Source organism: Typopeltis vanoorti, chromosome 5 (genome assembly GCF_054136105.1).
Source record: "Typopeltis vanoorti isolate ZY-2024b chromosome 5, IOZ_Tvanoo_1.0, whole genome shotgun sequence".
Lineage (NCBI taxonomy): Eukaryota > Metazoa > Arthropoda > Arachnida > Uropygi > Thelyphonidae > Typopeltis > Typopeltis vanoorti.
In genome coordinates, this window is record NC_143553.1 from 79537490 (window position 1) to 79563956 (window position 26467).

Consider the following 26467-nt stretch of genomic DNA (forward strand, 5'->3'; position numbering starts at 1 on the left):
TAGGTGAAACCAATTTTGCTTTGTTTTTATGTTTATTTTTTAATTTAAAGTAATAGTTTAATTTTATTAATTTTGATAAATCCCCTTCGCTTAAAATGGCTAATTATGACGTCACGTCTGGTTGGTGGACGAGTGCGGCGACGGTTTCCTGAGTGATGCGCACCCGTGCCTTCCAATATAGGCTGATGTTAAATGTGTGACGTTACCGGGATGTCGGTCACATGGTGTAATGCTTGCATGGCGCTATTCTGCAGTTAACCTTCTTCCGTACTTTATCCGACGTAGCACGCGACAACAGTCAGTTCTATGGGTTTTTTTTTTAAATATTTATTTCTCAAAATTCTGAGTACACTTGAACAGAAAGAGCAACCTGCAAATGCTTGTTTTCGGGTTGCTCTTTCGTATATGACAAAACGATGTATCTGAAAGATGAAGGCTTCGAAAGTTGCGACCATCGCAACTAATAGAAAATATCTTAAGAAAAATTAGCAATAGAAAAGCAGTTGGAACAGAGAAACTGTTTAAGGGGAATGATGCGTTTAGAATAAAATTTAAATTAAAATTTAGACAAGTACATTTAAAAGTATACGATTTATATGAAAAAAAAAATTAGCGAACGCCTTTTTGTTCCAGTATAGGGGGCAGTAGGCGAGGCCAAAGCCCAATCTAACTTTTGGAGACTGAGTGGGCAGTTCAATCTCCACTGGTAGCCAATCAGAGATAGCTGACCCAAGGCTATCACTAATTAATCGGCACGCAGTGAAGAAGGCGGCTAGTAAGTGCCGCCATCTGGTGGTCCCTAACACAAAATATTTAATGTCTGAATATAGTGTTGGTTCGAATATAGTCTTGAGTTTCCGGTAGGGAAAACCCGCTAGCCCGTGCCAGAGATCGACTAACTCTGGAACCGGTCCAGAAAAGGCTTAAAAAAAAGTTCCTCTAGTGGGCGACTAGATTCGAACACCTTTCGTCGTGCGGTTAAGCACCACCACTTCTACTGATATTTATTAATCCAAAGCATCTATATACATTCAGAATAAATATATATTCAATATGTACATAGCATGCTTTTCAAAGGAAACGTTTTACATTGATATTTCATTTTCATGTACAACATTATAACGTGCTCAGAAGATATTTCCGCCTAAGTCTTTGACAATACTTTGAGCAGTCATTTCTCTTTATACAGCATAAGTTACATATTGATTTGATACAATGTTATTACTTATCTTTAGAAGTAAGTTGCTATATATATATATATATGCGATGTTTGTTTCCATATACAATTGTTTTATATTGGTATTTCATTTTCATGTACAACATTATGACAAGCGACACTTCTACTGAGCTACACACGAAGTACAGGAAGATAGTTTAATGTTAAATCTGGTGTCAGACAAGTATGTACATTATCCCCTCTATTATTCCTTATCAATATGGATCACATTATGAAGGAAAGTGGATTTAATATTTTTTATATTTTCTATTATTATTTTTTATATAATAGATTTATATATATATATAAATCTTATATGTAAGATTTAAAAGAGCCTGTGTAGCTCAGTGGATTAGTTCGTCCGAATGTACATAGATGCTTTTGAGAAAAAAAAAATATTGTCAGTGAATGTGGTGCTTGACCGTACGAAGGAAGACTTGCTTTTGAATCTAGTCCGTGATTAGAAGAAATTTTTCTAAGCCTTTTTTCGACCAATTCCTGAGTTAGGCGATGTCTGGCAGGGGCAGATGGGTTTTTTCATCCCGTAAACTCAAGAAAATCGACCGTAGAACCCACATTATTTCAGACATTAAATATATTGTGTTATGGTCAGGGACGAGATGGCAGCACTTGTTGAGCCTTCACTGTGTGCTGCTTAATTAGTGATACCCTTGGGCCAGCTATCTCTGATTGGGCACCAGTGGAGATTGAACTGCCCACTCAGTCTCCAAAAGTTAGATAGGGCTAAACGGCCTCACCTGCTCCCTACACAGGAATAAAAAAGGCATTAGCTGATTTTTTTTAAATATAAAATTTAAGAACATTGTTAGATATCATTAGATTGAAGAGAAGTGGAGATTGATGTCAACACGAGGCAGCACACCCAAAGGGTGTGCTGCCTCGTGTTGTTTATGTCTGGAGTGTGTTTGAAGGTAAAAGACAGTTGTATGCAAGAGATGGGTTGCATATGAACATGGAAGGTCATAAGCGTTTGAAGAAGTTACTGTTTTCTGAACTAGTTGAAGTAATTGGGCTGGGAAACTAAAATCGAAAAGGTTGAGTGTAAGTGGGAGAAACTTATGCAGGGAATGTATATTTAATGATCCTTTTTTGCAGAGTAATTTGAAGAATAGAGTGGAATAAAACTCAGCATGCGCTATTGTGAATACTGAAATTAGCAGAATGTATATCAGGTCTAAAGCTGGTATAAGAACTAAAGGGAATCTGAAATGTTTGTATATAATGCAAGAAGCATTCAAAATAAGAAAGAAGAATTTTGGCACTAGTCAGTGCAGTCTCACCAAAAGCTGTAGGCATTAGTGAAACCTGGCTGTCAGAAGAAGATGTGGTTACTGGAATTGAGTGTGATGGGTAGTTTTTTTTCAGCAAGGATAGAGAACATAGAACAGGGGGAGGAGTACTGTTCATGATAGCTGATGAGTTGCAGCAAAAAAAAGTAGTATATTGAGCAGATAGATGTGTGAATGATAGTTCATTTGAGGTGGTCTGGTGTGAAATAGTGTGACCAACACAACCAAATATACAGCTGGTTGCTGCTATAGGCCACGGGGTTCAAAGGGGCGATGTTGAATTCATGTATCAGCAAATTAGCATAATGAGTGCAGGGTTAGTGATTATTATGGGGGATTTTAATTATGATGATATCAATTGGAAAGATGAAATATCATGTGGTAAAAAAGAAATGGAATTCATACACCTTTTAAGAGATAATTACTTGAAACAGCACATAGCTGAAGAGATTCGTGGTGTGAGAGCGTTGGATCTGGTCATAGGTTCAGAGGACATATGCATTAGTAAGGTGTCCTAGTTACATCCAATTGGTCAGGGTGATCATACAGTATTCACCTGGGAGGTTTCAAAATTTGTGCATTTCTCTCTTAAGAAGGCATATATACAGAATTACAGGTTAAGTAATTATAACAAGCTGCAGAGTGAGCTTACAGTCCCATGGTAGAAAAAGAGGAGTTAGCTGGAAAAGAGATCAATGCAGCTTGGGGGATTTTCAAAAAATATTTAGTGGATGCAATGTCTAAATGTATACCACGGGTGAGAAGGTTAAATAAGGTAGGTGTGAGATGGATGAATAAAGAGATTAAGCATGCAATACAGAGAAAAAGGGCATTGTGGAGGCAGCATAAGAGAAGTGGAAGTAACCAATTTCATGAGGTCTATAAAGACCAGGCAAGGAGGGTGACTTGGTTGGTGAGAGTAGCTAAAGAGAGGTATGAACAGCAGTTAGCTAATGAAGCTAAAAAGACTCCTAGGGAGTTCTTTCGATATGTAGCCAGCAAAAGAAAGAATGATTATGGAAGGATGACATTGATTGGAGGAAATGGTATAAAGACAGCTGTTGCAGAATGTGTGGTGGAGATACTTAATGAGCAGTTCATAAAGATCTTTCAATCTTGTGATTGTGACTTCATGGAGAGATTAAGAGTAGTTGATGATGGGGAGGAGAGACTGACTGTAAGTGAGCAAGAGGTGTTTGGGGAGTTGAGTAAACTAGATGTAAATAAGGCTGTGGGACTTGATAATATATCACCGCGTATTCTGAAGGAATGTGCCAGAGAGTTGACACCTGCCTTGACATATTTTTTTAATACGAGTCTTGCACTTGGTCAAGTCCCTAAAGAGTGGAAGGAGGGCAATATTGTGCCACTGCATAAAGGAGGTGATCGAACACAAGCATCAAACTATAGGCCTATCTGTGTGTCAGGTGTTGTGGTTAAGTTGTTGGAGAAGCTTGTGAGAACTAGGATCCAGAGTTGGGTTGACAACAATGGTATAATCTTTGATGGACAGCATGGATTTGCTAAAGGGAGGTCGTGTTTTAGTAATCTACTTACTTATTACAATAAAGTGACTGCTTCCTTGGACAGAGAAGGATACACAGTAATATACTTGGATTTCGCAAAAGCTTTTGATAGAGTACCTCATGATAAGTTGACAGTCAAACTAGAGCAGATGGGGTTGGATATTAGATTAGTGCATTGGATTGGAGACTGGCTATCTGATAGGTATCAACAAGTTGTGTATGGGGGTGCAATATCCAGGAAAAGGAAAGTCACTAGTGGAGTGCCTCAGGGATCTGTTTTAGGGCCATTACTATTTAACTTGTATAGTAATGATATTGGCGAAGATTTGGATGGAGATATTCAGTTGTTTGCAGATGATGCAAAGTTGGGACGAACCATATAGAGTAGTGAAGATGTTGTGGCCTTGCAAGAAGACTTGAATAAATTGAGTGATTGGGCAAGCAAACGGGGATGTGAGTTCAATGTTGCAAAATGTAAGGTTTTAAAATTTGGAAAACAAAGATGGGATGCAGAATTTATGCTTGGTGAGAATATATTGTTGGAAGTAGAGGAAATAAGAGATCTGGGAGTGATAGTGGATAAGGATCTAAAATTTAGGGGACACATCACCAAAATTGTGAAGACAACACAAAGACTTCTGGGAATGATGAGGAGGACACTGACGTGTAGAAGTAGGGAGATTCTTGTTCCATTGTATCAGGCTTTGATTAGGCCGCACATGGACTATTGTGCCCAGATTTGGTCACCTGGTTTTCAGAAGGATGAAGAGATGTTGGAAAGGGTCCAAAGACGACTGACTAAGGTAGTTTCTGACCTCTGGAATGTCGAGTATGAGGAAAGATTGAAAAGATGTAATTTGCAGAGTCTAGTGGAGAGAAGGAAGAGGGGAGATATGATAGAGACCTACAAGTTGGTAAGGGCTTGTTATAGGATCAATGGTGGAGAAGTTCTACAGAGAATAGTGGGAGATCAGGGGAGAACCAGAGGTCATCCCTGGAAACTGTATAAAGAGGGTGTGAGTAGGGGAGTGAGAGGCAGGTTTTTTTCGTGCAGAGTTGTGAATGATTGGAATGCCTTGCCTGAGAGTGTGGTGTCTGCAAGGAGTTTGAATGTGTTTAAGACCCGGTATGATGAGATGTGTGTGAGATAAAAGGACCTCCTAGATGAGTCTTTGACTCCATGAGGTCTTGTTTAATAATAATAATAATATTGCAGGGGAAAGATGTTAGCAGTGCATGGGATATAATCAGCAGGTATCTGAGGGAGGCAATATCAGAATGTATTCCCATGGTCAGGAAGATAAAAGGTAGGCATTAGATGGATAACTAGTAGTATCAGGCTTGATCTGCAAAAAAAGAAAATGTTATGGAGAATTTACAAGGAGAAAGGTGATCAGTATACTCACGAGCAGTATAAAGCTCAGGCTAGAAAGGTTACTAGCATACTAAGAAAAGCTAAATCAGATTATGAGAAGACCTTAGACAAGATGATCAAGGGTAATTCCAAAGAGGTATACCGTGATTAGACATATCGATACAAAATTAATAACGAAAAAAACTCACGTACAAAGATTATTTAATAGTATAATTTTTGCCTGTGTGTCACAGGCATCTTCAGTACATTAAGCTCAAATTAAACAATAACTGACAATTCCAAAAAGCGCCACCTAAGTAGCTGGTGTAAGATAACTATAAAGGTCAATAAATTTCCTAAAAAAAAAATAATAATAAAAGTTAGGAAAGATTAGCTGATTTGTAAAGTACTATCTCCCACAAAGGGGATAGCTGTAAGCCGTTGGATCTGTTTAAGTTAGGAGAATGAAGTAGAGTTTCACATGTTTCTTTATAAAGGCGTTCCATGAGAAACTGACTTTTGTGAAAAACTCTTGTCTTTCTCCAATGAACTCTGTGTCTAGTGAAGATGGCATGTTCTGCAAGTCTAGACTTTTCAGGTTTAAAGTATTAAATATAAGATTGGTGTTCTTCTAGCTGAATAGAGGCAGATCTTCCTGTTTGTCCAAAATAAGATAATCCACAAGAGCACGGAATCTGGTAGACACCTGGATGATCAAGATGTGAAAGTTTGTCCTTAGGAGAAGTGAGAAAGGTGCAGATTTTTCTAAACGGTCGAAAGGCAACAAAAATATTCATTGGTTTTAAAACTTTTGCTATACGTTCACTGATGCCTTGTACATAAGGAATAGTAATGCACGTTATTTCTTCTGTGTTTGAAGGGGAAGACATATTAAAACTACTCAAAGTTCTTTTAATGAAGCAATTCTTATAACCATTAGATAGAAAAGAAGAAGTTATATATTGTAGTTCTTTCTGTAAGTTTACCTTAGAAGTAGAATCAAATAAGCAGTTAGCCTTTTTAGATCTTCTAATTCTTCGCCAACCAGATGGTAACCATTTCTCCGTTTATAGAAATAAGACTCATACAGGCCATTATATCCATGTGGAATCTCATCACCATCCCAGTCAAAAGGCAGGAACTATTAAAACACTGGTTCATCGGACCAAACTCCTTTTGTTCTTCAGACGATCTTTTACAGAAAGAACTACAATATATAACTTCTTCCTTTCTATCTAATGGTTATAAGAATTGCTACATTAAAATAATTTTGAGTAGTTTTAATATGTCTTCCTCTTCAAACACAGAAAAAATAACGTGCATTACTATCCCTTATGTGCAAGGCATCAGTGAACGTATAGCAAAAATTTTAAAACCACTGAATATTTTTGTTGCCTTTCGACCATTTAGAAAAATCTCCACCTTTCTCATTTCTCCTAAGGACAAGCTTTCACTTCTTAATCATCCAGGTGTCTACCAGATTCCATGCTCATGTAGATTATCTTATTTCGGACAAACGGGAAGATCTGTCTCTATTCGGCTAGAAGAACACCAATCTTATATTGAATACTTTAAACCTGAAAAGTCTGGACTTGCAGAACATGCCATCTTCACTAGACACAGAGTTCATTGGAGAAAGACAAGAGTTCTTCACAAAAGTCAGTTTCTCATGGAACGCCTTTATAAAGGAACATGTGAAACTCTTTATAAAGAAACATGTGATACTCTACTTCATTCTCCTAACTTAAACAGATCCGATGGCTTACAACTATCCCCTTTGTGGGAGATAGTACTTTACAAAACAGCTAATCTTTCCTAACTTTTATTGTATTATTTTTATTTATTTATTTATTTTTTTTTTTTAGGAAATATATTGACTTTTTTAATTATCTTACACCAGATACTTAGGTGGCGCTTTTTTGGAATTGTCAGTTATTGTTTAATTTGAGCTTAATGTACTGAAGATGCCTGTGACACACAGGTGAAAATTATACTATTAAATAATCTTTGTACATGAGTTTTTTCCATTATTAATTTTGTATCGAAGACTGCTGTAGCAAATTACAGACCACTCACCATCTCAGGATGGATGGTAAAAGTATTGGAAAAGTTGGATAAGGGCAGAATTCAAGAATGGACGAATCAGAATATGATAATCCGTAGGGGGCCAACATGGTTTTATTAAAGGTCGGTCCTGCCTTAGTTTTACAGTGATTTTTCTCTTCTGGATTTTGCTAAGGCTTTTGACAAGATATCCCATGGAATACTGTTGTGCAAATTAGAACAAATAGGGATGGATACTAAACTGTTGATATGAATAAGAGAATGGCTCACGGAGAGATACCAGAAAGTATTGCAGGAGGAGCAGAGTCCAGGATGAAGCAGGTGACCAGTGGTGTGCCTCAGGGCTCTGTGCTTGGGCCATTATTGTTTAATTTGTACAGAAATGATATAGGAAATGACTTGATGGGAGAATATTCAGTTGTTTGCTGATAATGCAAAGTTAGGTAGCAATAAAAAATAAAAAATCAAGTTGATGTTGAGAGTTTGCAGAATGATTTAAAAAGCTGACCATTATCTTTTGTCCATTTGTCAATAAAATGGACAAAAGATAATGGATGTCAATTCAATGTGGAAAAGTGTAAAGTTATGCATTTTGGATTAAAAGATTACCAGCTGTGTATCACATTGATGGAATGGTACTCCAAGAGATTGATGAGGCTAGAAACTTGGGGGTGTTAGTGATAGGGAATTGACATTCAGAGGGCACATTGCTAAGGTGTACAAGATAGCACATAGGATTACTTGGTTATTGAAGAACACGCTAACATCCAGAGACAGAGGTTATTATTCCTCTTTATAAGGCATTGATACTTCCACATCTGGATTACTGTGCTCAAGTCTGGTCACATGGATTCCTTGGAGATGAGGAAGTGGTAGAGAGGGTTCAGAAGACGGTGACTAAGTTGACGAGTGCCATAAGGAATGCTCCCTACATTGATAGATTGAGAGTTTATGGATTACAGAGGTTGGTTGATAGGTGGAGAAGAGGGGATATGATAGAAACATTTAAATTACTAAAAGGTTTTTATAAGACTGATGCAGGGGAAATATTTCAGCTGTGTGATAGTGATGGAAGAACAAGAGGCCATCCCTGGAAATTAAGGAAGAGTGTGGTTAACAAGGGTACGAGAACTATATTTTTTGTTTGGAGAGTGGTTAATGAATGGAATGCATTGCCCTACTCAGTTGTGAGTGCTTCGTCTGTAAATGAATTCATGACAGATATTGTTTTGATAGTTTGGGTCTCCCATGATGAGTCTTCTGACTCCATGGAGATACCCGTATAATAATAACAACAGTCTTAACTTATGCATTTTCCTGCCATATCCAGTATGGTAGAAAGTCAACTGAATTTACATGGAATAAGAGAAAAACTAGTCAAAACACTAAATTAGCTGTATAAGACTGTATTCAAACCAATTTTAACTTATGGATCTGCGAGCTAGGTTAGAAATAAAATACTTGACCAAAGACTAGGGCCCACAGATATGAGAGTCCTGAGAAAGATCATGGGTGTGAACAGATGGCATTAATGGCAATATCATATTAAAAATGAGGAGGATATTAGGAAGGAACTTGGCATTCTGGTGTGTGTTAGCAGAGCTAATCTCAAGTGTTCTCTGCCATGTTGGCAGGAAAATGACCCAGAGGAAGACCAAGTTATATTTGGAATGATACAGTAAAAAGTGCCTTAGAATACAGAAATATAAGATCTGATAATGTTAGAATCTTGACAGATAACAGATTGATTTGGAGGAAAATTGTTGATAAGAAGTTAGTAATAATGTAAGTCTTTCTTGTAGTACTATTATAATATCCTGATACCACTTGAGGGTACATGTCAGGAATTTGATGATGATGACTTATGCATCTGAAACAACTGTAAAAGGATAAAGCAGTTAAACACTCCTTACATAAATGAAATCATTATGGAAAGATGATACTAGTTGGTTAAAGTAGTAGAATGGTAACCACTGTGAAATATATAGTTGAGATATTAAACAAGCAATTCATAAACATATTTTAACCTCTTGAATATGACATAATGCTGTGCTAGAATTCAGCAGAAAAGGAGGGAATGATGGTGAGAATTTTCTTTGATGGGTAACATGGGGTTTGCTAGAGATTGTGTTTTAAACAGTGGCAGTGCCACTGGTTAAGTGGGGGTGCTGCATATACAAAATATACAAACACAAATTTTACAAATATACAAAATATATGTAATTGTATATTACATATAATTACATGTAATTACATATACAAAATATACAAATTTGCACAGAATGGGTGAGGATAGCAGGAGAACAAGAGGTCATTCCTGGAAGCTGTATAAGGAGGGTGTGAGCAAGGGAGTGAGGAGCAGGTTTTTTGCATGGAGAGTGGTGAGTGATTGGAATGCTTTGCCCGAGAGTGTGGTGTGTGCAGAGACAGTGAATATATTTAAGGCACAGTATGATAAACTGTGTGTATAACAGTGGACCTCAAAGACACGATGAGTCTTTGACTCCATGGAGATTTTTGTAATAATAATAATAATAATATACAAATTTTAGGTGGGGGTGCTGCATATACAAAAAAAAAAAAAAAAAAAAACTTTTTTTTTCTAATCAGTAACAAATTTATTAATAAATAAGTTTACATATTAAAAATTGCTTTATTAAAAATATTTCATCCTCACCACAAACAAATACCAATAATAAAAGTTTCGTATCAATAGCAATGACAAGTGCAAACGAATATTGGTGTTAGATCGCAGTGCATTTGTTTCGTGTAACGATAATTGCAAAAATATAATTCTTTTCATATTTTCAACAGTGACACTTATTATAAATTCAGCCTTGTATCTATAATAAATAAATAATTATATGTTATTTTAACAAAATAAAATAAGATTTACAAAAAAATAGTTCACCACGAACATGCGCTGATAATAAACATTTCATATCTCACAGAAATAACGAGTGCAAGCATAAGATACACTGCCCAAGCGGCAGTGTATCTAATGACGTAACGTGCAATGACAGCAAATGAATATCAGTGTTAGATTGCAGTGCATTTGTTTCATGTAATGATAATTGAAAAAATATTATTCTTTTCATATTTTCAACAGTGACACTCATCATAATTCAGCCTTGCATCTATAATAAATCAATAATTATGTTATTTTAACAAAATAAAATAAGATTTACAAAAAATAGTTCACCATGCACACACATCAATAATAAACATCTCATATCTCACAGAAATAAGGCACGTAAGCATAGTAAAAATACACTGCCATTTGAGCAATTACAGTTGGGAATGACATAACATGCAATGACAAGAGCAAACGAATATCGGCGTTAGATCCCAGTGCATTTGTTTCGTAATCTAAAGCGTTAATCGAACAATTCCAATTATTAAATATTCAATCAATGTCAAAACATAAGCCTTTAACATGTTATACTGCATTTATATAATGTTGTTAGCATTGTTATTATTTATAAACACAAACAAATTCGTCTGTAGAGGCTTAAGTGCTGTGAGGACATCATGTTGGAGGCTTAATGGATTTCTTACAACGCTCAAAAAGAATTAAAATAGAATTTAATACTTCCTATATGAACATTATCCTCTGCGATCATGCTACCTACATCCCGCTAGAACACGACCCCATAAAAACACAAGTTAAGAAATTAAAAATCTTACTTAAAAAAGTATCTTCCTGGCCCCCCTGACGTCACAAAAAAACTGAAAACTTTCCACTCCCGTTCCCCCCCCGAATTTACGGTTTACCAAAGATCCACAAACCCAATTCCCCACTCAGGCCTATAGTAGATGCCACCAATGCACCTTGCTATAGACTGTCTAAACAGCTGGCCAACTCTCTGACCCCCCCTCACCGGTAGGTCCACTTCCTTTATAAAAAACTCTACCCACTTTAAAGACCTCACAGAAAATTTAACCTTGAATAAGACAGACATATTGGTAAGCTTTGATATCTCCTCTTTGTTTACCAATATTCCCTTAATTGACACCTTATCTCTCTTAGAAAACGTTTTTCACCCTGACATCTTAGATCTCTTTTCCTTTGCCGTTAACTCTGGGTATTTCTCTTGGAAGAACAAAATCTACAAGCAGATAGAGGGAACCGCCATGGGTTCCCCCCTCTCATCCCCCCTTGCCAATTTCTATATGGAAGATTTCGAAAAACGAGCCATGGACTCAGCCCCACTCAAACCTTCTATCTGGCTAAGATATGTAGATGATGTGTTCTCTATTTGGCCTCATGGCCCAGACACGTTAGACTCCTTCCTCAGTCATCTCAATAGCCTACATCCAAGAATCCAGTTTACTATGGAAAAGGAAAAGAACAATTGCTTACCCATCCTAGACTCCTTAGTCACACGCCTGCCTAATGATACACTTACCTTCACCGTATACAGAAAACCCACACACACAGGCAGATACATCCACAAACTCTCCCACCACCACCCCTCTCAACAATATGGCATTATTAAAACTCTTACCAAGAGAGCCCACAATCTTTGTTCCAGTGGAACGGTCTAACTACTGAGCTTAACCACATACACAACATTTTCTTCTCCAATAGCTACAGTGATCACAGTATCAAAAAAATAATCAATTCCTCCCCCATTCCCCGTCCTTCTCGTCAACAAGAATTTAAAAATGCCATCACCATACCCTACATCCGTGGCACATCCGAAAAAATAGCCAAGATACTAAAAAAGTACAACCTACACACAGCATATAAACCCCACCACAAACTTACTACCCTTATCCATTCTACAAAAGATCAGCTCCCTCCTCTCTCTCTGCCTGGAGTTTACAAAGTACCCTGTTCCTGTAAGCTGGCATACTTTGGACAGACAGGCAGATCAGCATCCATCCATCTAGAGGAACACGAGTCTTACATCTTCAAACACAACCATGGCCATTCAGGCTTGGCTGAATATGTTTTGGATACCACCCACAGGGTATCATGGAAGAAAATCACCATGCTCCACCACAGCAAATTCAAGAAAGAGAGACTTTTCTTGGAAGCAGTAGCAGCTCTCAAAAACCAACCAAATCTGAATAAATACGGTTGTATTAAGCTTCCGAAGATTTGGGAAACACTCATCACCAGAGGTCCCACCTTAATTTCCAGGCCACCTACTACTGCCCTTAGAGGGTGCTCCATCTAGATAGGACTATAGTGTCACCCACGTGGTTGGGTTCAGTATTGTTTATTATTTGTGTGTATGTTACATTAACTGTTTTTGTAATCCCCGTAGATGTCCTAGTGACTAGGACAAAATATAGGAAGTATTAAATTCTATTTTAATTCTTTTTGAGTGTTGTAAAAAATCCATTAAGCCTCCAACATGAAACACAAACAAAACTTAATTCTTTCATTTTTTCCTTGGGGGTTCTGCAGTGTCACAGTGCTTATGTACGGGCTGCCACTGGTTTTAACACTCTACTTACTTATCCCAACAAGATATCATGTTGGAGGCTTAATGGATTTTTACAACACTCAAAAAGAATTAAAATAGAATTTAATACTTCCTATATTTCATCCTAGTCACTAGGACATCTATGGGGATTACAAAAACAATTAATGTAACATATACACAAATAACAAACAATACTAAGCCCAACCACGTGGGTGACACTAAAGTCCTATCTAGGTAGAGCGCCCTCTAACGGCAGTAGTAGGTGGCCTGGAATGTAAGGTGGGAACTCTGGTGATGAGTGTTTCCCAAATCTTCGGAAGCTTAATGCAACTGTATTTATTGAGATTTGGTTGGTTTTTGAAAGCTGCTGCTGCTTCTAAGAAAAGTCTCTCTTTCTTGAATTTGCTGTGGTGGAGCATGGTGGTTTTCTTCCATGATACCCTGTGGGTAGTGTCCAAAACATGGTCAGCCAAGCCTGAATGGCCATAGTTGTGTTTGAAGATGTAAGACTTGTGTTCCTCTAGATGGATGGATGCTGATCTGCCTGTCTGTCCAAAGTACGCCAGCTTACAGGAACAGGGTACTTTGTAAACTCCAGGCAGAGAGAGAGGAGGGAGCTGATCTTTCGTAGAATGGATAAGGGTAGTAAGTTTGTGGTGGGGTTTATATGCTGTGTGTAGGTTGTACTTTTTTAGTATCTTGGCTATTTTTTCGGATGTGCCACGGATGTAGGGTATGGTGATGGCGCATTTTTAAAATCTTGTTGATGAGAAGGACAGGGAATGGGGGAGGAGTTGATTATTTTTTTGATACTGTGATCGCTGTAGCCATTGGAGAGGAAAGTGCTGTGTATGTGTTTAAGCTCAGAAGTGAGGTCGGTTCCACTGGAACAAAGACTGTGGGCTCTCTCGGTAAGAGTTTTCTTCTTCTTATTGTGCTATCTTCTATCGAAGGTCAGCGACCATCTTGGCGAACAAACTGTGATCTTGTGTTAATCTGAGCAGTTGTGCACTGCTCTTTCCTGTCCACGTCTTGATGTTGTCAAACCATGATATTCTTTTTAATAATTAAGAATTTTAAAAATTAAGAGTTTTAATAATGCCATATTGTTGAGAGGGGTGGTGGTGGGAGAGTTTGTGGAAGTATCTGCCTGTGTGTGTGTAGGTTTTCTGTATACGGTGAAGGTAAGTGTATCATTAGGCAGGCGTGTGACTAAGGTGTCTAGGAAGGGTAAACAATTGTTCTTTTCCTTTTCCATAGTGAACTGGATTCTTGGATGTAGACTATTGAGATGACTGAGGAAGGAGTCTAACGTGTGTGGGCCATGAGACCAAATAGAGAACACATCATCTACATATCTTAGCCAGATAGAAGGTTTGAGTGGGGCTGAGTGTATGGCTCATTTTTCGAAATCTTCCATACAGAAATTGGTAAGGGGGGGGTGAGAGGGCGGAACCCATGGCAGTTCCCTCTATCTGCTTGTAGATTTTGTTGTTCCAAGAGAAATACCCAGAGTTAATGGCAAAGGAAAAGAGATCTAAGATGTCAGAGGGAAAAACGTTTTCTAAGAGAGATAAGGTGTCAATTAAGGGAATATTGGTAAACAAAGAGGAGATATCAAAGCTTACCAATATGTCCATCTTATTCGAGGTTAAATTTTCTGTGAGGGCTTTAAAGTGGGTCGAGTTTATTATAGTCTATAGCAAGGTGCATTGGTGGCATCTACTATAGGCCTGAGTGGGGAGTTTGTTCCAGTGGAACCGCCCTCACTACTGAGCTTAACCACATACACAGCACTTTCCTCTCCAATGGCTACAGCGATCACAGTATCAAAAAAATAATCAACTCCTCCCCCCTGTCCGTCTCATCAACAAGATTTTAAAAATGCCATCACCATACCCTACATCTGTGTCACATCCGAAAAAATAACGAAGATACTAAAACAGTACAACCTACACACAGCATATAAGCCCCACCGCAAACTTGCTACCCTTATCCGTTCTACGAAAGATCAGCTCCCTCCTCTCTCTCTGCCTGGAGTTTACAAAGTACCCTGTTCCTGTAAGCTGGCGTACTTTGGACAGACAGGCAGATCAGCATCCATCCGTCTAGAGGAACACAAGTCTTACATCTTCAAACACAACTATGGCCATTCAGGCTTGGCTGAATATGTTTTGGACACCATCCACAGGGTATCATGGAAGAAAACCACCATGCTCCACCACAGGAAATTCAAGAAAGAGAGACTTTTCTTAGAAGCAGAATCAGCTCTCAAAAACCAACCAAATCTCAATAAATACGGTTGCATTAAGCTTCCGAAGATTTGGGAAACACTCATCACCAGAGTTCCCACCTTACATTCCAGGCCACCTACTACTGCCGTTAGAGGGCGCTCTACCTAGATAGGACTTTAGTGTCACCCACGTGGTTGGGCTTAGTATTGTTTGTTATTTGTGTATATGTTACATTAATTGTTTTTGTAATCCCCGTAGATGTCCTAGTGACTAGGACGAAATATAGGAAGTATTAAATTCTATTTTAATTCTTTTTGAGTGTTGTAAAAATCCATTAAGCCTCCAACATGATGTCCTCACAGCACTTAAGCCTCTACACACGTATCCCAACAAGATAAAAATGCACTGGACATTGGTATACTTAGATTTTGTAAAGACAGGTAGTTTCTGACCTCTGGAATGTCGAGTATGAGGAAAGATTGAGAAGATGTAATTCGCAAAGTGATCACAATGATCACAATTTGGAAAGAATGGTGGACAGGGGGTAAAGGGGAGATATGATAGAGACCTATATGTTGGTAAGGGGTTGTTATAGGATCAATGCTGGAGAAGTTCTACAGAAAATAGTGGAAGATGGGGGAGAACCAGAGGTCATCCCTGGAAACTGTATAAAGAGGGTGTGAGTAGGGGAATGAGAGGCAGAGTTTTTACGTAGAGAGTTGTGAATGATTGGAATGCCTTGCCTGATAGTGTGGTGTCTGCAAGGAGTTTGAGTGTGTTTAAGACATGGTATTATGAGCTATGTGTGTGATAAAAGGACCTCCACGAGGTCTTGTGTTAATAATAATAATAATAATAATAATATGTTGCAATGTAACAAGTTTGTAATTAAATTGGAAGGTGGGTGTTGGATTAGATATTGGCTGTCTGTACTTACATTTTTCCTGAGGCACTAGAGGGTTCCTGGGCCCATACTCATTGTTTGAGATCCTTAGATTTGTCCTAATTTTTGACCCCCCCCCCAAGCTAAAGCCTCATGCACCTGTGCATAAGTAGCCTTGTCTGTCCAATAGGTATCAGCAAGTTGTGTAAAGTTAAGCAATATTCCAAAAGAGTAGTCACTAGGGTATACCCAAGGGTCTGTTCTGGAGCATTATTCTGTAAGTTGTGTGTTAATGATATTGGGAAAAGTTCGAAGAGGGATGTGCATTGGTTAGGTTAGGTTAGGTTAGGCTCTGATAATGCATAGTTGAAAAAATTGAGAGGTGTAGAGCCTCTTGTGATCTACAAGCAGACTTGAATAGACTAAGTGAGTGGGGATGCAGTTCAGTGTTACAAGTGTAACATTTTAAAATTTGGAAAGAAAAGATGGATGCAGAGTATACAATTGGTAGGATACATTAAGAGAGATTGAGGAGATAAGGGAACTGTTGGTAATGGCAGATAAAATTGTGAGGATATCACATCAGATTTTCAACTATGGTAACATTGATTGGAAGGAGGAGAGGACACATGTGAAGAAGGAAATGGATTTTATTCAATTATTAAGGGATAACTATCTGAGACAGCATGTAATTGAAAATACTAGGGGTGTGAGAGTGCTTGACCTAGTAATAGCATCTGAGAATTTGACTGTAATGAATATGACCATGTTGCCACCTATTAGTGTTGGTGATCATAAGGTCTTGACTTGGGAGATGGCTAAAGGTGTGGAATTTTCTATTAAGACAGGGTATATGTGGAGTTACCATGCTGGCAAGTATGACAAGCTTAGGAGATTGCTTGGATCAGTGCCATGGCATGTACAACTGCAAGGGCTGGATGTCGATAGAGCATGGGGAGTGGTCAAGGAGCATTTACAGGAGGTTATGGCTGATTGTATACCTAGGGTCCGAATAGTAAAACAAGTAGGGGTTAAATGGATGAATAACACCAGTAAGCTTGAGCTGCAAAAAAAGAAACAACTATGGAGGGAATTTAAAGAAAGAAGTGACCTGCAGGCACACAAACGGTATAAAGTGCAGGCCAGAAGCGTAATGAGTGTAGTAAAACAAGCAAAAGCGGATTATGAAAGGAAACTAGCTATTCAAGCTAAAGAGAAACCCAAATAGTTCTTTCAATATGCTGCAAGCAAAAAAAAAACTGTACATGGCAAAATGATTTTAAGGAATGACGATGATAAGGAGGTCACTGAATCAGTCGATATTTGTGGAGTTACTGAGCGAGCACTTTGCAAAAGTATATCATCCAGATGGTGACATTGAAAAAATGAAGGAACCATTCGTTTATACGAGAATTGTGATGAATGAAGTGGAGGTGAATAGTCTACTACAGAACCTTAATGTCAATACATCTGTGGGATTGGATGGTATACTGGCACGGGTCTTGCTTGAAGCGGCTAAAGAATTATCAGTGCCCTTGAGCATGTTGATTAATCTGAGTCACGGGTCTCGTTTAGTCTCGAAGTTGTGGAAAGAGGGGAAAATAGTTCCACTGCATAAAGAGGATCCAAGACTATGGTTGCAAATTACCAACCGATTAGCATATCAGGAGTCGTTGTCAAGGTCTTGGAGAAAGTAGTCAAGGGAAAAATACAGGAATGGATTGATGAAAATGAGATACTGTATGGGGGACAGCATGGCTTTGTGAAGGGTAGATCATGCCTCAGTAACTTGCTCAAGTTTTATAACACAGTGATGGCTGAACTGGATAGGGGTAATGGGTTTACAGTGATACTGCTGGACCTGGCAAAGGCGTTTGACAAGATACCACATGGAATTCTAATCCGTAAACTACAACATATGGGAATGGATATAGGGTTGGTGAGATGGATAGGTGGATGGTTGATGGAGAGATATCAAGGAGTAGTTTATTCAGGAGTAGAGTCCAAAAGATGGTTTTTGACTAGTGGTGTGCCGCAGGGTTCTGTTCTTGGACCACTGCTGTTTAATTTGTTCATTAACGATACAGGGAAGGATCTAAGAGGAACAGTTCATTTCTTCGCTGATGATGCAAAGTTGGGTAGGACAATAGCGAATGTAGAAGATGTCAAAATCTTGCATGACGACTTGGATATATTGGAGTTCTGGTCTAAGGAGAATGGATGTCAATTTAATGTGACAAAATGTAAGGTTATGCATTTTGGGGTGAAACGATTTACAGCAGTATACCACATTGGTGGAACTGTACTCCAGGTGATTGATGAGGCCAGAAACTTGGGAGTGTTGTTGGTTAGAGAGATGAAGTTTAGGGGAGCACATTGCAAAGTAGCTAAATCAGCTCATCGACTTACTTGGTTGTTGAAAAATTCCTTGACGAGCAGAGACAAGCAAGTTATTGTACCGAGCCTTGATAAGATCTCATCTCGACTACTGTGCCCAGATTTGTTCACCTAGGTTCCTTCTTGATGGGGAGGAGGTGGAGAGGATCCAGAGGTGAGTGACTAAGATGATAGTAGGTCTACGGAATGAACCATATGAGAACAGGTTGAAGATTGGTGGGTTGCAGAAACTAGTTGATAGGCGGAAAAGGGGAGAAAATTGAGACATTCAAATTGCTAAAGGGATTAATTCAGAGGATATTTTTGAGATCAGGACTGGTGGTGGAACTAGGGGACACCTATGGAAGCTGGGTAAGAGTGTGGTTAGCAGGGGTGTTAGGGCTGGGTTCTTTAGTTTTAGAATGGTAAATGAGTGGAATAAGCTGTCAAATTCTATTGTGGGTGCTATGACGGTGAGCGAGTTCAAGGCAAGGTTTGGTAGATACTGTGTGAATGTCGTATAGTTACGTGGACATGATGTTTAGGGCCTCCCTCGATGAGTCTAAGGACTCCCTGGAGTTGCCAAAATAATAATAATAATAATAATAATAATTTTGTAACATGGCTTGTTAAACTTATTAGTCTATATTCTGTACATTCAAAGGTTCTTGGAATTTTGGGAATAGTGACAAAGATGGATTTCCTTAGATCATCAGGGATGTATCCTGTATCATAGATGTTATTAAAAATAACATTTAGGTCATTAAGTGTGTATTCATTTACTTTCTTTAACAATCCAATAGGGATCTGATCAGGGCCTGGTGTTTTACCTGTTTTCATTTAACTTAGAGTGTATTCTATTTCTTCATATGTAATTGGTTCACCATCCATATTTTGTATATCTGGTGCGTCTGTGTGATCAGAGTCAAACAGTTCTTTTCCATATTCTTTCCATCTTTTAATGATATCTTGTGTCTCTAGTAGTATTTTTCCATTTTGATCTTTGATAATATGATCTTGTAACATGGAATTCTAGAAGTGGGTGGAGAAAGTGAAATTTCACCATGATCTACAGAATCTTGGTGAAACGTTTTTAACCTATTTCTGATTAAAAATAATGTACCAAGGCATGGAATACTACTCTTCTTCTGATATACAAAAAAAAAGGTGAAGTATAAGACTTGGAGAATTATTGACCCATCAGTCCTCTATTGGTGGTTTACAAAAAGTCTTAGCTCATAGGCTCATGAAACTCTAGATCTTGCACAACTAAAAAAAAACAGGCATGTTTTCAAAGTGGGTTAAGCACACTTTTCCATATTCAAGTTGTACAACAGATTAATGAAGAGTATAATAAATATCAACTACAATTAGGTGTTGTTTTTATTGATTATGACAAAGCCTTTGATTCAGTAAAGGCTTGTTCAATACTTAAAGTACTGCTTTTAACCTGTTCTCCATGTGTAGACTGGTGACTCTTTTCTCCCTTGGCTTTATTATTATTATTTCTATTATCATTAGACCTTCACAGAGTCTAAAATTCATTGGAGAAGGTCTCACGGTCACATACAAAGCTCATCAAACCATGCCTTAAATCTAATGACTATCTCAGCACTTACCAAACCCTTCCGCAATGCATTCCAATCAACCAAAACTCTCCGTGCAGAACACCTACTTCTCAATTCTGCTTACATCCTCATTGCATGGTTCCCATGGATGGTCTCTTGCTCTTCCCCCATTTTATGAAATCCAGTTGACTCAAGTCTATACACAGAGATCCACATGGTCTAATTAAGACTATTGTGGTTCTTATAAACCTTGCTTTTACACGTCGATGTCCTCTTCATTACTGCCATAATTATTACTATTATTACTATTATTACGGGCGACTCCAGGGAGTTTTTAGACTCATCGAGGGAGGCCCTAAACATCATGTCCACATAACTATATGACATTCTCACAATATCTATCATACCTTGCCTTGAACTCAATCACCGTCATAGCACCCACAGCAGACTCTGGCCGCTTATTCCACTCATTTGCCACTCTAAGTTGAAGAGGTTGAAGAACAGGTTGAAGATTTGTGGGTTGCAGAAATTAGTTGATAGGCAGAAAAGGGGAGATATGATTGAGACATTCAAATTGCTAAAGGGTTTCTATAGGATTAATTCAGAAATATGGACCATCAGAAGAATATTGAAAATACCATGGACAGAGAAAATGAAAAATGAAGATGTTTTAAAGAAAGCAAAAATGAAAAGAACATTAATGAAAATAATTAAAGAGCGAAAACTTAAATATTTTTGACATCTAACCTGGAGACAAGAAGGCATTCAGAAATTAATATTAGAAGGGAAATTGGATGGAAAAAAGAGGGAGAGGTAGACCCAGGAGAATGTGGTTTGAAGACATTAAGGACTGGACTTGCTTGAATTACCATAAATGTTACAGAGCAGCAAAAGAAAGAAAAAGGTTCCGTGACATGGTTGCCAACCTCCTTCTAGGGGATGACACTTGAAGAAGAAGATCATATATATATATATATAGGTTCTGTGCTGGTGGAACAGGGTCTTTGCAGTACTTCAAAGAAATGGCCAATTCTGAGGGGAGGGGGTGTCATAAGTAGTTTAGGTATATATATAGTAAGTGGGTCGACAGCAGCCAAATTCTCATTGATGGACAGCTAAATTAATATCGTGTTTATTAATCTGCATTGTAACAAGGTGACAAATGCGTTGGACAAGAGGGATGCATACACAATAGTATATTTAGATTTTGCAAAGGCTTTTCATAGATTGCTTCAGGACAAGCTGTAATTAAATTAAAGATGCCAAAAAATTATATTGTTCCTTTATCTGAATATATACACATATCATTGCCTCTACAAACTTCTGTCTTTTATTATTCACAAGTAAGAGACACAACAATTTGTAGAGACAATGATATATATATATTCAAATCATTATCTAGTACTCTCAAAAATGGAATACAAGCAAAATGGAATCACAAGAATGTAAAGAAAAGAAAATGTAAAAAGAAAGTACAAACTAACCTACTCCAGGAAGATAGTATTAGGAATTCAGAACTGAGGTCTGGGTAGTGGCCCTTCCCTTAATGCATAGCATTATACATGTCCTCAAGGAGATGTGCTTTGCATTATGGGAGATACTAAGACAAGGAGTGATGAGAGCTTGATCCACCTTTACCATGAGTTGTCTCAGTCCTGAAGATACTTCAGGTGGAAACTTTGTTTGCTTACACTGGAATAAAGGATTAAACTAAATTTATTATAGCAGAAGAGGTTCTTGGAACAAAAACAAAACGAAAGAAAAAAAAAGGAACTGAAAATTTGGAATGATGAAATAGCAGCAGCTACAGAAAAAAAAATGAAATGCTTACAGTCTACACTTATTATTATTATTATTATTATTATTATTATTACTACCCCAAGACTTCATGGAGTCAAAGACTCATCTGGGAGGTCCTTTTATCACACACACAGCTCATCATACCGTATTTTAAACACATTCAAACTCTTTGCAGACACCACATTCTCAGGCAAGGCATTCCAATCATTCACAACTCTGCAGGAAAAAAACCTGCCTCTCACTCCCCTACTCACACCCTCTTTATACAGTTTCCAGGGATGACAAATAGGTACTCTTACTCTTTCTTCGGACATTGGAAGTATGACCCTACACTTGCAGAAACAAATGCCAGAATCACTAGAAGCTTATTGAAATAAGAGAAATATTGCAAAAACTATTGTAAGAAAAGCTAACTAAGGTTTTTGGGGAAAAATTATTAGTAATATTGAAAATTATCTATATTGCTGCTAAAACATTGCTTATAAATTAATGAAACATTTGAATAGATTTGGCAAAAATGTCAGGAATCTTAATAGAAGAGCAGTTACAATATTACAACTATGGTACAATCCATCCCTTAGTAATGAACAAATAGAAAATAAGTAATACAGGAATAGACTTAATGATTGAATTGGAAGAAGCTTTATCAACAACCAAAAATAGAAAAGCAATAGGAATAGATGGAATTACCTCAGAGTTAATTAAGTATAGTGATATCTCTTTTAAAATAAGATTCCTGAAACTGCTAAATAGTTGTTGGATTACCTGCAATATATCCCAAGAATGGAAAAATGCTAAAATAATATCAGTTTTTAAGAAATGAAATAGAAAATTATGTGAAATTACAGGTATATTAGCTTATTAAATACAGTATATAAAGTATATAGTAAAATTTAAAAAAAAAAAAGGAATAGGCTGAATTTAGGAACGATAGAAGTTTTTTTTTGTTTGTTTGTTTTTTATTTTATGTTGAGCCCATACACGAAAGGTTGGTTGATCAACCTATAGTATGTTAGTACCATGTATGGGTTGTGGATTGGGAAAGAAGAAACTTGTTTACATTTTATTTAAAGCCTTTATATTGTATTCCTTGGGAAAAACATCAGGGAAAGACTGTCCCACAGCACAAGTTTCTTTTTCTCATCCTTCATCCCTGCTACTGCTGCTGTAAGGTGGAACAGTCTTCCCCTGATGTGTTGTGACTATGCAAGGATGTTGGATGGCAGTTGCACGTGTTCCAGTGGATTGAGTAGAGGAATTATTGCAGTTGCAAAGTCCAAGAATACTTGGAAAGGTCATGGGCACTTGAGTGCCTGTTAGGACCACCAATAGGGTAGAAACCTGTGAGAAAGTGGGATGAGTGAGTTGGTAAGAGATGGATTATGAATCAATCTAATTGCCCTCCTCTGTACCGAGTCAAGCATTTCGGGGAAGCTCTTAGGGACCCCACTCCAAACATGAGAGAAGTATTCAATAACTGGGCAGATTTGTGATTTATATAAGGTTTAAGAGCTGTTCAGAAGTGAAGTAATGTCTTGAGTGAAAGAGAAATCCTAGTTTTTTGGAAGCTGAGGATGCAATGGTTGTGATGTGTTTATGCCAGGAGAGGCTTGATATCAGGGTGACTCCAAGAAGGGAAATCTCATCTTGTCTGGAAATTTGGGTGTTGTCAGAAATAATACTAGGAGAAAATGTTTCTTTCTTCTTCTTCTTTTTTTTTTTTTTTTAATGTGTAGAACTTGGTTTTACTGGCATTGATATTGACGAGGTTATCTGAACCCATTGGAGGATGGTTTGAAGATCAGAATTGAGGGCAGTAGGGGTTGAGGCTAGTTGCATAGAATAAGGTTTATCAAATGAAAGGGAGAAGTGCAATGTGCTGTCATCTACAAAACTGGGTATTGGATTGGAGGTCAACTGAAGTAGGTCATTGATATATATAGAAGGAAGAAGATTGGTTGAGAAAAATAATGCTGAGGTTCCTTCTGGAACCCCAGCATTAGTTGAATAATGAGAGAAAAAGGAACGATCACACATAGTGTACATCCAGACAGAAAGCTGGCATTCAGAAGTCCTGAGACAGATGAGATGAAAGTTTGCTTAGTAACCCTTTGTGCCAGACCCAGTCAAACGTTTTGGAGGTATCAAGTGCAACCACTTGAGATTCAATAAACTTCTCTATGGCATTTGTTCAGATATGGGTGATATATGTGAATAGATCTTCTGTTGATCGGCAGTGACAGAATCCATACTGATAGCCATTTATTAGCTGGGTGCCTTTGAGGCAGGGTAGGAGCTGGGAATTGATGGTTCTTTCCAAAACGATACTTTACTTTAGATAGGACTGAGGTGAGTGAAATAGGGTGTTGTAGTTTGATGGCAGTAATTTGTCAACTTTCTTGGGAATGAGTTGAATATAGGCTAACTCCCAGGCTGTGGGACAGATTAAAGTGGAGTAAGAGAGTATGTATAAGTGACATAGGATAGGAATCAGTTCTGGTGCACAAATGTTCAGGACAATTAGAGGAATGTCATCAGGGCCAAGAGACTTTTTGTGTCTAATCAGGACAATATTTTTCTGATCTCTTTCTGGCAAAAGAATATAGGGGAGCATTGTATAATAGGTATCTGGAATGGTTGGAGTGGATTTAAAATTGTCAGTTATTATGCATACATTAGAGCAGTGGTGCATTCAGTATTTAATCTTGGGGGGGGGGACAGTTGAGGAGACGATTTGAGAATAGACAGTACACATTGCATACGACCTATGACTGAGCATCTGCAGTGATCGGCAATACACGAAACCCATGATCTCCTCTGGCCCGGCTCAGGCAAGCGCTCAGTCTTCCTGAGCACTACCTTGTTCACCTTGCATTCACAGCAGCTGTGATTCCCAAGAGCTATAGGGTATTCCCACCTTATGTGATTGCTAATTCATAAGTAGTATAGAAGTAGAAGACACAAACATAAATAAAAAAATTAATTTTAATTAGAAAAAGATATTTGGAAAATTTTCTAGTGTTTTTTTCCTTTTTCTTTTGTGCCCCCTCCAAGGTGCACCACTGCATTAGAGGCAAAGTGTGAAGCCAGGAGATTGACTTTTTTTGTAGGTGATGATGCAATAGAGCCATTTGGGTATTTTAGGGTAGAAATAGTGTTGGACAAAAGTTACGACCAATTGCTTTGCCAAGAGACCAAAAAGCTTGGCTGCAGTTTGGACGAGCAGCAAGTTTCCTGCTTTTTGCTCTTTCAGACTCTGTTTTGGAATCATTGATAGTTTTCTTGCAGCTATTTTGGGCTTGGGCATAAGCACTAAAGGAGGATGGAGTTCTTGATTTGAACCAGTTGCTATGCTTGATTTTTTGTGTGTACAACTTCGGCACATCGTTTGGAGAACTAGGGACTGTTAGGGGATGGCAGTTCAGAGTAGTGTGTGTGTGTGTGTGTGTGTGTGTGTGTGTGTGTGTGTGTGTGTGTGTGTGTGTGTGTGTGTGTGTGTGTGTGTGTGTGTGTGTGTGTGTGCAAATGTTTGGGTTGGAAGGCCAGAAACAATAGTTCAACAATGGGAATGAGGCATAGAAGACTGTCTCACTTGGCACTGTTATAATTCCAAAGTACTCATATGGGAGTGGCTGTGTAAGCATTGTTGCATGGGGAGGAGATGAGCACAAGATTGTGATTGGACTTACTTAGGGGACTACTGCATGCATGTGTATTTGGAAGGGTCATTGGTAAGGAAGAAATCTATGGTTTTGGGGAGTGGTTCAGGTATTGTTATAATGCCAAACTACTCTTGTATGGGAGTGGCCTTTTAAGCATTGTTGCATGAGGGGGAGGGGACGTGAGCACCAGATTGTGGTTAAAATTACCTAGGGGCCTACTACATTCACTGTGTATTTGGAAGGGTCATTGGTAAGGAAGAGATCTAGGATGTTTAGGGAGCAGGTTATCTGTATTCTAGTTGGCATGTAAACAATTTCTGTAAGGTCTGTTAGGCCTGCTATTAAATTCAAATGACTCTATTATGCCTGTTCGTTTGGAGATGATGGTGTTGTGTACCCTTCTTAAGAAGGGTTCTATGACCAGTGTGTATAACTGTCCAGCGAGAGGACATCCTTGCTTGATCTCTCTCTCTGTAGAATGGCAAAGTGTGGGTAAGCCTGTTGTTAATTTTTAAACAGAAGAGTGCATCTCTGTATAACAATTGTACTGTTTGAATGATGAGAGGGCCATAGCCAGATGCCTTTAGGACTTCATAAAGGTACTCGTGCTCTACCCTGTCGAAAGCCTTCTCCTGATCAAGGCTGATGAGTGCTAGGCTTCGTTTTGGCTGTTTGCAATGTGGATGAGATCTCTTATTAAATGGCCTCCATTTAGCACTAAATTTTTTTTATCATGTATTGTTCTCCCAGGAACAGAATAAGTTTGATGTCGGCCAATAACTTCAGGCAGTGTTGGCTTTAATCAGTTAGCAATAACTTTGGAAATGATTTTGCAATCTGTATTGATTAGTGAGATTAGATGCTAGTTTCGGATATCTGTGTGGTCTCCTTTCTTTGGTTTCAGTCGTGCTACTGAGGTCGTGACGGATTCTGGGATCCCATTGAGGTAGGCTTCTTGCAGTGTTTTAAGGAGAAGTGGTCTGAGTTGATTCCAGAAGGCTTCAAAAAACTCTGTTGTGAGATCATCAAGGCCGGG

The 26467-nt window shown here is 38.2% G+C and overlaps 1 protein-coding gene across 2 annotated transcripts in view; it reads left to right on the plus strand.

Moving 5' to 3' along the window:
- Positions 1-26467, plus strand: part of LOC150106581 (uncharacterized) — a 267472-nt gene that overhangs the window by 175669 nt on the left and 65336 nt on the right. The window contains exon 1 of one of the 2 annotated variants that reach the window (XM_090393207.1): positions 188-297. The exons of the other annotated variant lie outside the window; for it this stretch is intronic. The gene's annotated coding sequence lies outside the window, so the exon portion shown is untranslated. Of the gene's footprint in view, positions 1-187; positions 298-26467 lie in introns of those variants that run through there. 2 annotated transcript variants of the gene reach the window in all.